The 12,443-nt window shown below is 45.1% G+C and overlaps 1 non-coding gene and 1 pseudogene across 1 annotated transcript; one reads left to right on the top strand and one right to left on the bottom strand.

Moving 5' to 3' along the window:
- Positions 1 to 445: 445 nt before the first annotated feature.
- Positions 446 to 1,462, top strand: LOC128298817 (uncharacterized; annotated as a pseudogene).
- A 3,665-nt stretch (positions 1,463 to 5,127) lies between these two features.
- Positions 5,128 to 5,200, bottom strand: Trnav-cac (transfer RNA valine (anticodon CAC)). The gene has a single exon. It is a non-coding gene; the product is annotated as a tRNA-Val (tRNA).
- Between the last annotated feature and the right edge of the window lie 7,243 nt (positions 5,201 to 12,443).

Genomic DNA, 12,443 nt, shown 5'->3' with positions numbered 1-12,443 from the left:
GCCGGTCTTCACACGAACGGACCGGACCAAAATCCCATCCGGACCAATGGACTGACTATCTGGCTACGGCCAGGCCGTTCTAACGAATTAAAAAAATAAATTAAAATTCTTTCATCTATTTTTATGCTCAGCATAAGTCTGCTTGGTATTATTATGAATAATCATTAATATTATATATTAATATTGATTATTATGTGTGTGAACAGTGTTTCAGATGAAAGTTAGCACTGAATATTTTTCAAGTTGTCATACAAAATATCGAGGTAATAATAAACTCTTTCATTTTTTGACAAGGTTTAATAAGGTATCTGGGTAATACAGTGATCAACGTCACAACGGTCACACGGTGGTGGTTTGTATTTGTATTTTTAAAAAACTTAAGTACTAAGAGAACTCTAAGGGTCCTTAGATACCACCAAGGGTCTGCACCAAGATCGAGAGATGGATGACAGGAGTCGGATTGGAACTAGCCCATCAAAAGACTGAATTCATGATCTTCTGCACCCACCACATCCCGCAGCAAGGACAGCTACAGGCGGGAGATCACTCGATCACCTCGACGGAGTCACTGAAATACCTGGGGGTCGAGCTCTGCCGTAAACAGTACCACAGCCGGCATTTAGAAGCGGTCGGGAACAAGGCGACACGGATCACTAACGTCTTGACCGCTCTGATGCCGAACAAGCGTGGTCCTAGGAGCAGCAGAAGGAGACCACTGGTGAACGTCGCCAATAGCATCATCCGATATGGAGCCGCGGCATGGGCGAGATGGCCATTGGCAAGACAAACACATCGCACGACTATTCAAAGGTCACATCGCACGGGAGTACTCCGGGTAGCTAGCGCTTTCCAGACGGTCTCGTACGATGCGGCATGTGTTGTCGCCGGTATCATCCCGCTCGTGCTCCTGATAGACGAGGACATTCGCTGCCACGACGAATTCAAATCGACTGGTGGAACATCTGCGAACATCAGGAAACGGCAACACAAGGAAACGCTAAGGCTTTGACAGCAACAATGAACAGAGGCAGGGACGCAACCCACAGCTCCAGGAATGCAGACAAGGAGGCTGATACCGGACATTTCCGTCTGGCTAAGCCGTAAGCACGGGGAAGTGGACTTCTTCCTAACCCAACTCCTTACGGGGCATGGATTCCTCCGTAGCTACTTCGTCGAGAAAGCCATCCTGGACGGGTCACCTAACTGCCCAGTTTGCACCAACGCCGTGGAGGACGTGAGCCATGTACTGTTCTCATGTCCCCGATTCGCCCGAATACAGCAAGAAATGCGTAGTCGCACCCGATTCACCATGGAGAACCTTGTGGCAGAGATGTGCGCCGACAAGGACACTTGAGACGCAGTAGGCACGGCCGCCAGGGCAATCTTCAAGACACTGCAACAGTTGTGGAACGAAGTGAGCCCACCGACGGCATGGCGAAGGCGACGACAACGACGGCGATAACCTCGCAAAAACATTGTAGATGCTGTTTGGCGATGCAGCATTCCAAGAACTCTTAATGTCTATTTCTTTCCATTATTCTTTCTTTTAGATGAAGCAGCAAATTGTTGGCTTTTGTTGGACACACGAAAACGTCGAAGCAGCGAAAGGGGACATCGGAGCAGCGACGGCAGCAGCAGAGGATCGACGACAAGGGTGCAAAGCACACACGCCCCTGCAAGGAGTAATACGCATCTCAGCGCATCGGCAGGGTTGGATCAGGTCGAGGAGTGGTTAAGCGAGGTCGCGCCAGGACGCTAATTCTATCCCCCGGAATTAGCGGACCTGGTGAATCACCGGATGGACGGTGGTTTACAAACGTGTTCGTCTTTTGAAGATTCCCTCCCCGTTAAAAAAAAGGGTCTGCACCAATGAAATGAACTAGCTTGTCTAATCTTCAGCCTTCAGCTACTAGAAAATTTCGGGGACTATATTCTATGAGTCAATCTAGATCTTGGCAAACGCTGATGACGTAGACATATTTGGTTTATGACTCTCACATCTTAGGTCAAAGGGCAGCAGCGACAACAGCATTGATGTTGAGATACCCGCTAAGATGCTGGCTGCCTTCCGGTATGTCTACAGTCGGAGGAAACTTCTCTGCTACAAAAACCTATCGCGACGAACGAACACCACCCAAACAAGCCCACGCTTAAAGTCCTTTAAGGTTATTCACATGGACAAAGATTGAGATGGACCCAAATTGAGACGAAGCGATGGCGTTGATGCGTTCGCCAGAAAAACCGGGATAATTGATTAGATGATGACTGCGCTCGGACTTAGAGCTAACCATAAGCATAAGCATAAACATAAGCATAAGCTAGAATTGATTCTGTATAACGCTTTTTTGATTCATTAATTTGCAAAGCTTTTATAATACAAGAATATATTAGAAAAAAATAAAAAGAATTCAAAAAAGACTCCTTAAATGATCTCAAAAATTTCCAATCGTACAGAGCAGTTATTCTTTAGTTTTACTGTTAAAATAGCTTTCTATTCCTTTTTTGTTCTATAAACATTTCTATAACAAATTAAACACTCACAATATTGCAATCACGCATTAATTGTTCTCGAATGCTTCCAATTGGCGGTTCAAAAGACACAATACCCTACCATCGATTTTTGCATTTGACACATGGTATGTGTTCTTACGGCCAGTTCTCAAAACGATTGTTCCTTAATTAAACCCTACCCGCAGCATCGTTGAAACCTTTCTCATAAACGCAAACATCAATCGCATGCATGCCATTTTTGATGGAACGCATGGCTCAAGAAAACGATTTGCGAGAGCAGATTGTCACACCAAACCGAAGAGCGAGGGCCGAAAAACCGAATTCGATTCCATTGCAATTTCGTCCCACACTACCATGAGAGGGGGGCTCAGTTTTATCCCTGTCAGCATAATTTCCCTTCGATCAAGAACAAACGAAACATGGGAAAAAAACATCCCTGATAACAACTCGCTACTACTCCAAGTGCAAAACGATTTCCGGGGGCTCTGTGTTTTTTTTTTGGCCACCGGAACTCACTCAATCAATCGCACATTTCGAAGTTCAATCAACAGTCGTCCGTCGGTTTGCAAAATCAGGAAAGGCATTTTCTTTCCATCCGTCCACCTGCAAATCGTTTCAATCGTGTGTCGCCCTCCACTAGCTGGTCCCAACGCCCTAAGGAAAGCAAAGGTAAAACAAATCGGTTCGAGCACGAACAAAGATGAAGCATGAGGAGTAGAAGTGTGTGTGTGTGTGCTTTTTTTAAGTTGTTTTTGTTCCGGTGTATGTGCCGTTTGCATTCACGGCATACTCTACTAGGAGCAGTGCACAAAACTCATGATTGATCACTGTTCCGAACTTCGGTACAATCAATTTTGCTGCTGCCGACGTTTGACGTTGACCTGTTTCTTGCAATTGACGTGCTGCTGGTGTGTGGGGTGTGGCGGGAAGGGTTTGGCGAAGGTGCTGACGGAACCCTGACAGCAGGCGTACTCGAACTGCACAACTCCCCGTCAATGAGGCCCGAAAACGAAATGTGTACAGGAATCCAAAATATACTAGAGAGAGAGCAAAAAAACCCATAATAGACCAACGCATTCCCTTCGGGTTGGATTATGTTCCAGCCAGAAGGGTAGAGTGGTTCGAACACGATCTTACCCGTGCAAAATTCGTCACAAACCCACCAACGTAGGGAAAGGAAATTCCATTCCGTTGGGGTTGTGGAGCGAAGGCTCGCGTACAACTCATTTCGTAAGCTAGTTGAATGAACGAAACAACGAAAAAAACACACAAATTCAACTACACCAGCATGGAGGAAGGTAAAAAAAATACACCAAACATCACATACATCAACGGCAGAAATCGAAACTTCGACACTGGCACTGGCAACCCGTCGAAACCAGTCGATTTCGAACGCTTACCCCTGTGAAGCTGTGGACATGCCAACACCCACAATCACACACCACCATCAAACGCAGACGTGCGCTGGTTCCTCCCGCATTCCTAAACCAAAAGCATTTCCGGCATCCGGCCGTAGACCGTCACAAGAAGCAGCAGCAACACCAAAAAAGGAGAGAACAACAAAAAACACAACGAGACGATCCAAAATGCAATGTACCCGGGCATGGGTTGCACTTAGATGACCGATTCCACTGCTGCTGCTGTGCAATCGTTTGGGAGCAGCATGGAAATGGTTGCTGGATAAAAGGGGTTTTTTTTTCGTTGTTGGCTTACCAACGCAAAACCTTTGCTACAGTGTGTTGAACGCACGTAACGGGTGCACTAATCACCGTTGAAAGCTGATGCTGTTGACATTTCTGCGGGTTGACGGTGATTTTAGAACAAATCGTTGTTCGATTTTGTTCTGATTTTTGGACATGCTGTGCTGAGCAGACGTGTTGACACTTTGCACAATTTATTTCCCTTCAGATATATAGTAAAGAATGTTCGATATGTTCGAAGTTTCTAGTGCCAGTAATGTTAGTGCAACATGATGTAAACGGCTATATCGCCTTATCGCAGAAATAATGAAATAAAATAAACAAAAAATTATGTATTTAACACTTTTATAACAATTTGTTTGGGAAAAATAATTTATCTAAATAAAATATGATATTCCGTGCGCCTAAAGGTATGCAATTCGCTGCCCATATTTATCTTATTTAGTCTTTAATTAGTCTAATAGTACGAAAGTGAGTTAAACCCGTTTTGCAAAAATAAAATCTGTGTTGTAGAATTAAAAATATCTAATACATAACATCCTACCTTTTGCATCCATCAATGCATTATAAAGTATAGAACATTATGCCAATCCAGTAATAAGTCAGTAATAAAATAACCATTTCTTCTACCCAACGATCACTACGCCATATCGATAGATTTACTATATTTAGAGTACCGAAATAAACCTTTCTAGAAGGTTTACCAAATATAAAAAGAATCAACATGATGTAACAAATCTTTTGAAATAAATTTATAGTTTAAGTCGTTTTTCTTCCTCGCATAATTATTTGAAATATTTGTTATTTACAAACATTGACCGTTTCGAACAAGATACAAAATAAAAACCCACACTTTGTACAATAAAACAACCTCCTTTCATCAATGCATTAGAAAAACGCACTTCCAAACAAAAATTGTTTCCGCCCGGGTTCGAACCGGGGACCTTCTGCGTGTGAAGCAGACGTGATAACCGCTACACTACGGAAACTGTTGACGCTTGATGGGCGGTTTACAATCCACATTCGATCCACCATTCATCAACGGATTTGCTGATCAAAGGGAAAAGCAATGTTGTTGGCGGACGTTCCGCGGCAAAGTTATTCCGGTTTACTTTACACACGGAACATGTTTCCTCCAGCACGAACGAACAAATTCCTTTGCTAAATATTATCTGCCGACAAAACAAAAGATATCAAACACACTCCGTCACGTCACCGGCACAGACCGGCGGGCGAAAAGCAGTGCGCAAAGACAACCCCTAAATCGTCTGTGAGGGAACTCATCGCGCCGGGCACGGTGAAGTTGATTCACTCGCAAATGTTGGTGACATTTTCCGACCCCACTTCCCATGCGATTTTTGTCCCTACGCTCCGAAGGTGCAGATGAGTTCGACACTCAACAAATTTCGGTGACAAAGGCGTACTGGGTGATATCGCGATCCGGGCGATTAGAGCCCACTGCTAGGGGGCAGGAGCGTGTTGCATTTGAGCGTTTTTATGCATAAGCCCGGTCGGGAAGGCGTATAATTTCCATCATCGTCATCAGCTGCAGAAGCTGCTGTCCGTGATGCTGGCCAGACATCGTGCCACCGGTCGCTCTCCCGGCCGACGGTCGCCAAACTAAGGGTTGGAAAAGTTCGCCTTCACCTTCAGAAGCTCAGCAACAGTTTTGTGCAGACCGTGTGCTTAACCCTCGCTCGGGAAGACGATGCTGCTTGGGTGCTTGGGACTCGTGCCGCAAGACGTTTTCACCACAACCCACTCTCGGTGGATGGTTACTGGCACCCTCATGGTGTGGTACTAGCGCAGCGAAAACTATTCGGGATGAAACGAGCGCAACGCAGACAGCAGGCAAACGTTCTCAAGCAACCCCTTCCATGCAAGCACCACTTTGTGACTGGAAAAAAAAAACAAATCACCACACTGTCGTTCGCGGGCGCACAAACAACCGTGTCCACACACGTGCGGGACCAGCATGTTTTGGAATGCCAACCAACCGGCATCCGTGCTCACGTTTGCTAACGAAAGAAATGTTTTCATTTCATTCGCTCTGCTCTAAGAAGTAGAACACTTGTCTTAAAAGCTTTCCAAACGCAGAACTCTTCGAAATAAACAAACCAACCGGCATAAGAAGGTGAATATTGTTTCTATTAAAAAAGGTGGTTGGTGAAATATTTCACACAGATAAATGTTAACTTTTTCTATAAAAAAAAAGCATATAATTATTATTTTTATATAACAATTATTAAAAAACTAATGAACCGGAATCAATGTTAGAATGTTTTTGCGCTTAATTTCCTGTTATTTGCCTTTTTAATGACGTTATCGCTTTTATTCTTAAATGTCAAATCAATGTACTTTAAATAAGTGAGCGAGTAAATATTAAATAAAACAATAATACAACAAATAGTAGTTTATAAATGTATTTCCAGCAAAAAAAGCAAATAATGTTGATAGTTTTACTATCAATCAATAAAAAATAATAAAAAAATTTAAATAAAAACAAAACTCCTCGAACCAATACAGTGGGTGACATAAAAATTTTATTTATTTATTTAATTTATATTATGACGGCAATGCCGTATTTTCAACACCGCTTGTGTTGAGCGATAATAACAATTGTCCCAAGGCATTTCCTCCTTGCGATTTGCCTTATCCCGGGCATACTCGGTTGTATTGGATGTTGGAGTATGTCTGTGTTGTTTGTCGGTTTGTCTATCGTTGTTGTAATCGTTATGTCTGTTCTATTGTTTTGTGTGTTGATTTTGGTCCGGTGCTATTGTTGTAGATGAGATTGTGATTGTGATGACTGTTAGTGTGGTTTGGCAACCACATGGAGGCTCGGGGCGTGGCGTCGCAGGTGACTGCGTCGCTTTTCACATACACAACATTCGGTGTTGGACATTGGCAAAGCCTTGACGGAACTGAAACAAAACAGACAACAAATGATTAAGACGGACTACAAGCATACACCTATAAGTCTGCCCCCTTTTTGCGGCTTTGGTGCTGTCCTCAAAGGCGACTGTTTCCTCAACGGCTTGAAAATGGCACAACAAAAAACATTTATTTACAAGGACCACACAACGAATAACGAAGGATGGGGGATGAAAGGATTCACGTGGAAATAAGGATGGGATTCAAAGGAGAAGACCGTTGTCCCTGGCGAAGCGGAAGATAAGCCTCATGTATTTCAGGTCCCTGCCAGCCAAAACATCTCGAATCGGTGTATCCGGGATTCCACCGATGTCCACGACTGCACTCTTCAAGGAGGGTCTGGCGGTTTCGAACTCCACGCAGTGCCATAGAAGATGGTCCACATCATGGAATCCGACCCCACAGCCACACACTTTTGACTCAGCCAGATTGATACGCTGTAGATGTGCATCCAATGCGAAATGATTCGACATGAGTCGGGACATCATCCGAATGAATGCACGATCTACAGGGAGCCCACCGAACCAAGGCCGCAGGGACACTTGCGGAGAGACCGAGAAAAGGAAGCGACCGAGTTCATCCGCCTCCCACATGCTCTGCCATCGAGACAGGAAAAGTTGCTGTGGGGTGCGTAAGAACTCTTGATAGGAGATGGATCGGTCGTAAAAAACGCCTTCTGTGGCGCCTGTTTTGGCCAGTGAGTCTGCTTTCTCATTGCCGGGAATTCCACAATGAGAAGGGACCCAAATTAGCGATATTCTAAACGCCTTGTTAAACACAGAGCCGAGCAATTCCACAATTTTAACTACAAAATGGTCTTGGCTCTTAACAGCCCTTGGAGTTTTCAGTGCTTCAATAGCACTGAGGCTATCTGTAAATATGAAGTACTGATCCGGGGGACTCGCTGCTATTAACAATAGTGCGTAAAAAATTGCAGCAAGCTCAGCCGTGAACACGGAACATGGCTGCCTCAATTTGAAGAATGCTTCGGTGGTCTCGCTAAAAACACCGAAGCCAGTGCCCTCCTCAGAGGATGACCCATCAGTGTAATACTGGTTCATTTTGTCAATATGGCCGTACTTGTTCACAAAAATGCCCGGCACAACCCTCGGGCGAAGATCATGAGGAATGATCTTGATCTCCTCACGCAACGAGGAGTCCGTACTAACAATAGAACTGTAGCACTCAGGAAGGGCAGCACGGTTTACTGCTTGTGGGGCGCTAGGATTGACTTGTAGAGTAACAAAATCATTATAGATATTAATGATTTTGCTCTTAGAACCTGTCTCTATAAGCGCTTTAAAATTTTCTATGATCAAGGGATTTGATACTGAAGAACGAACCAGAAGGCGAGGCGACAGCATTTCAAAACGTAATCTCAGCGGCATCACTCCGGCCATCACTTCTAGCGACATGGTGTGCGTAGATTTCATGCTCCCTAGTGCGAGTCTAAGACTACGATATTGTAGTCTTTCCAATTTAAGGAACTGCGTATTGGATGCCCAATGGAAACATATGCTTCCATATTCCAATACGGAGAGTACCGTAGTCTTATACAGTCGCAGGACATCCGATGGGTGTGCGCCCCACCAAAATCCTGTGACTGTCCTTAGAAAGTTGATTCTTTTCGAGCATTTTTTTATCAGCTGGGTGATGTGTACGCTCCAGTTGAGCCTGGAGTTGAACCAAACACCAAGGTATCGAAAATTGTCGGTGATTGATATCTTTTCCCCGTATAAAAAGACATCAATGTTTGGTTCATATAGTCTTTTCTCCCTATTTTTTTCGGTGTCGCTAAAAGGAGAAAAGACTACCATTTCAGTTTTCGTTGTAGAGAACTTGATACCAAGGTTATCGGACCACTCGGCAAGATTGTCCAGAGTGGTTTGTAAAGCCTGTTGTATTTCGACGGCGTCCCTGCTAGCGACTGAAATGACGCCGTCGTCTGCCAATTGTCTAATACTGCAGTTGGGTGCTAGACAAGAATCTATTTCATTCACATAAAAATTATATAGCAGGGGGCTCAGACAGGACCCTTGTGCCAGTCCGTGGTAGCTGGTTCGTTTTAATTGAACGTGACCATTGTTAAAATTCATAGCTTTTTCCGACAAAAGATTGAATAGGAAATTATTCAATTTTGGTCCCAGCCCGGCAGTTTGCAGTTTTTGGCTCAGTTTGTGCGGAGAAACTGAATCAAACGCCCCCTGTATATCTAGAAAAATAGACCCCATGTTTTGCTTGCGAGCACGAGCAAGTTCAATTTCTGTTACCAGAAGCGCTAAACAGTCATTAGTACCCTTAGCTTTACGGAAACCAAACTGGGTATTTGAAAGAAGGTTGTGTGATTCCAACCATTCTTCTAATCGGAAAAGAATCATTCTTTCTAGGAGTTTCCTCAGACACGACAACAAAGATATCGGACGATATGAGTCGTGTCTTGATGGCGGTTTGCCAGGCTTCAAAATAGTGACAACTTTCACTTCTCTCCATTCCTGCGGGACGATGTTGAGTTCCAACATATTGTTGAAGATTCTCAACAGTCGTTTCTTGCCCACGTCTGGTAGGTTTTGAAGCAGTTTGCTACTAACCTGGTCCAGACCTGGGGTCGAATTTTTGCATGAAAGAAGAGCCAGAGATAGCTCCATCATGGTGAATGGTGAGTCCAACATTGGATCACTACCAGGCGCATCTTGGAAGAAGTTTTGCGCTGGAACGAAATCGGGGCAAAACTTGTGAGCAAACTCGTTAAGCCATTCGCCAGAAAAACATTCGTTCTCGTTGGTGTTGTTGCTGTTTCGCATCCTTCTAGCCATTTTCCAAAGCGAATTTAGAGAAGTGGAAGGATCAAGATTATTGACGTATTGGCGCCAATAACCCTTTTTCTTCGCCTTCAGGAGGTTTTTGCACAATCTCTCCAGTCCTTTATATTTGTCATATAATGACCTGGAACCTGTGTCTCTGAAGGCTTTAAATGCCTTCCGCTTCTTGTTAAAAGCCGCTTGGCAGTCCTTGTCCCACCAAGGAGTGGGAGGTCTTTTGAATTTCCTTGCTTGGTGGGTGCCCCTTGTTTGAGCTTCAAGGGCGCACTTGTTTATTATTAAAACAAGGTTTTCATACTCCTTTACAGGGAGCAAATTTTCTCCTACAAGAGAAAGCGAAGCGGCTACTAATTCACCGTATCTTGTCCAGTCAATGTTCCTCGTCAAGTCACATTTGACGGGATTTGCATTAACTGGACATCCCTTGACATAGGAAATTTCTATCGGTAAGTGATCACTTCCGATAGGGTCCTGGATGACCTTCCAACTAAAATCCAAGGCCATAGCTAAAGGACATAGAGACAGATCCAGTGCACTTGCTCTACTTTTCGGCGTCGGCATCCTAGTTGCCTCTCCTGAGTTCAGGATAGAAAACGCAAACCTGTCGCAAAACTCACGAATGATGGGAGCGCGGATATCATCCTTATCGCTCCCCCATTCGATTCCATGGGAGTTAAAATCTCCCAGGATCAAAAGCGGTCCAGGCAAGTCCGTTGCTAAATTTCCAAGATCCTCTTTGAACTTTTCAATTTTGTCTTTTTCATTATTGGCTATCGGGGGGATATAAACAGATGCAATTGTCACGTGAAGACCCCCAAGTTTTGCCTTTATTGCGACAGTTTCAATATATTGTTGATTTGGGGTTGGTATTCTGGAAAAGCTGTGACTCTTTCCTATACCGATCAATACCCCCCCACCCCTGGAGATTCGGTCTTCACGGATTATGTTATACCCCGGGAAGGTTAGATTTATGTCTTCCGATAGCCAAGTTTCACAGAGGGCGAACACATCACAATTATGTTCGCCTACTAGTGCTTTAAAAGAGTCTAATTTTCCCAACAAACTTCTACAGTTCCATTGTATGATGGTAGCCATTGGAAGACTAGTCGTCCAGGCGCACCATCATACTTAGGCACGGCCATTGCGCCAGCCACTGTTTAATCATCCCCTTCAGGTAAGGAAGGGCCCAAGTAGCGATCAGTTGCAAAGGTTGCGGGAGGTTTAGGGTCATGAGGAGGGACTCCAGGATTTCGGAAAGGGAAGGGGCAGGGATTCTCGGGAAGCTTCTTGACTCTTTTGAGAAAGCCAGGCTTTCCAAAGGAACCTCGGTCCGAGGGGATCGCTTAGGCTTGGGTTTCCTGGGATTAGGATCAGGGGTAGAAGGAGCAGCGTCCCGTGTCGGAATGATGGGAGATGAATTTTTTTTGGTCATGGAACGCTGTGGTGCCAAAGGTTTCTTTTTTGCCTTTAAGACTTTTCGCTGCACTTTTTTATAAAGTACCCTCCGGTTCTTAATCGGTCTCATGGCCACCTGTGTCAGGACAGCCGGTGTTGATGCATCGTTTGCATCCGAGCTGGACAACGCCGCAAAGGGATTAGCGACATTTGCCCCTTTTAGGGCATCGCTGTATGAGCCGCGTGCCCGCTCGGCTACCGTCTTAACTTGCTCCCTTTGTAGCTTCCGGTACACGGGGCACTGCGCAACCTCATGCCACTCGTCTCGGCAATGCGAACATTTCTGAGACGCAGCTTTGCACTCCTCAGTGGCGTGCGCCCCTTTGCACTTTCCGCAGCACGTTTTGCGGGTGCAAAACGCTTCGGCATGACCAATCCGGCTGCACTTCGAACAGGTGGCCACCTTTGGTACGTATGGTCGGTCAATGGGTATCCGGAGACCTTCGATAACGAGGGCCTGCGGAAGTACCGTTCCCTCAAACGTAACTCGGATTGACGAGGTAGGAACAAAACTCTTTTCTGTTGCTGAAGCGTCAAGCTTATAAAGCTTTTTCGCTTCCAGCACCTTCACTTTGGGCGAATCAGGGGATGAGAATACGCCCAAGCCCATTCTAACAACATCCTCCTCGGGATAGTTAAAATCCTCGATCACGCCAGTGACCTCAACCAAACTACCGGGGATATAAACACGATAGTGCTCCGTATAATCTGGGTCAGCCGCAATAACGTTGGCTTGAGCCCGGTCCTTTGCGGTTACCCTTATCTTGTTCGGGCGCATCCGAAACACATCGGTAACACCCGGATACTTTTTAAAGATCGATGATGCGATCGATCTAACGTCGAGCTGTTTGGTCCGCGGCATGAAATACACGAGCGGCTTACCTTCCCAGGAGGAAGGGTAAGCACGTGCTCTGTGCTGTGTTTCAAGCGTGGTTTCTTCGTTTTGTTTGTCCTTCGAAGTTGAAGGACGAACATCAAGCGCCACCTTTTTAGAGCCAGGAGCGGTTTTAGGCCGTCCCGGTTT

This window comes from Anopheles moucheti, chromosome 2, assembly GCF_943734755.1.
Source record: "Anopheles moucheti chromosome 2, idAnoMoucSN_F20_07, whole genome shotgun sequence".
NCBI lineage: Eukaryota > Metazoa > Arthropoda > Insecta > Diptera > Culicidae > Anopheles > Anopheles moucheti.
The sequence above is the reverse complement of the archived record's forward strand: the minus strand, read 5'-3'. Positions and strand labels throughout refer to the sequence as shown.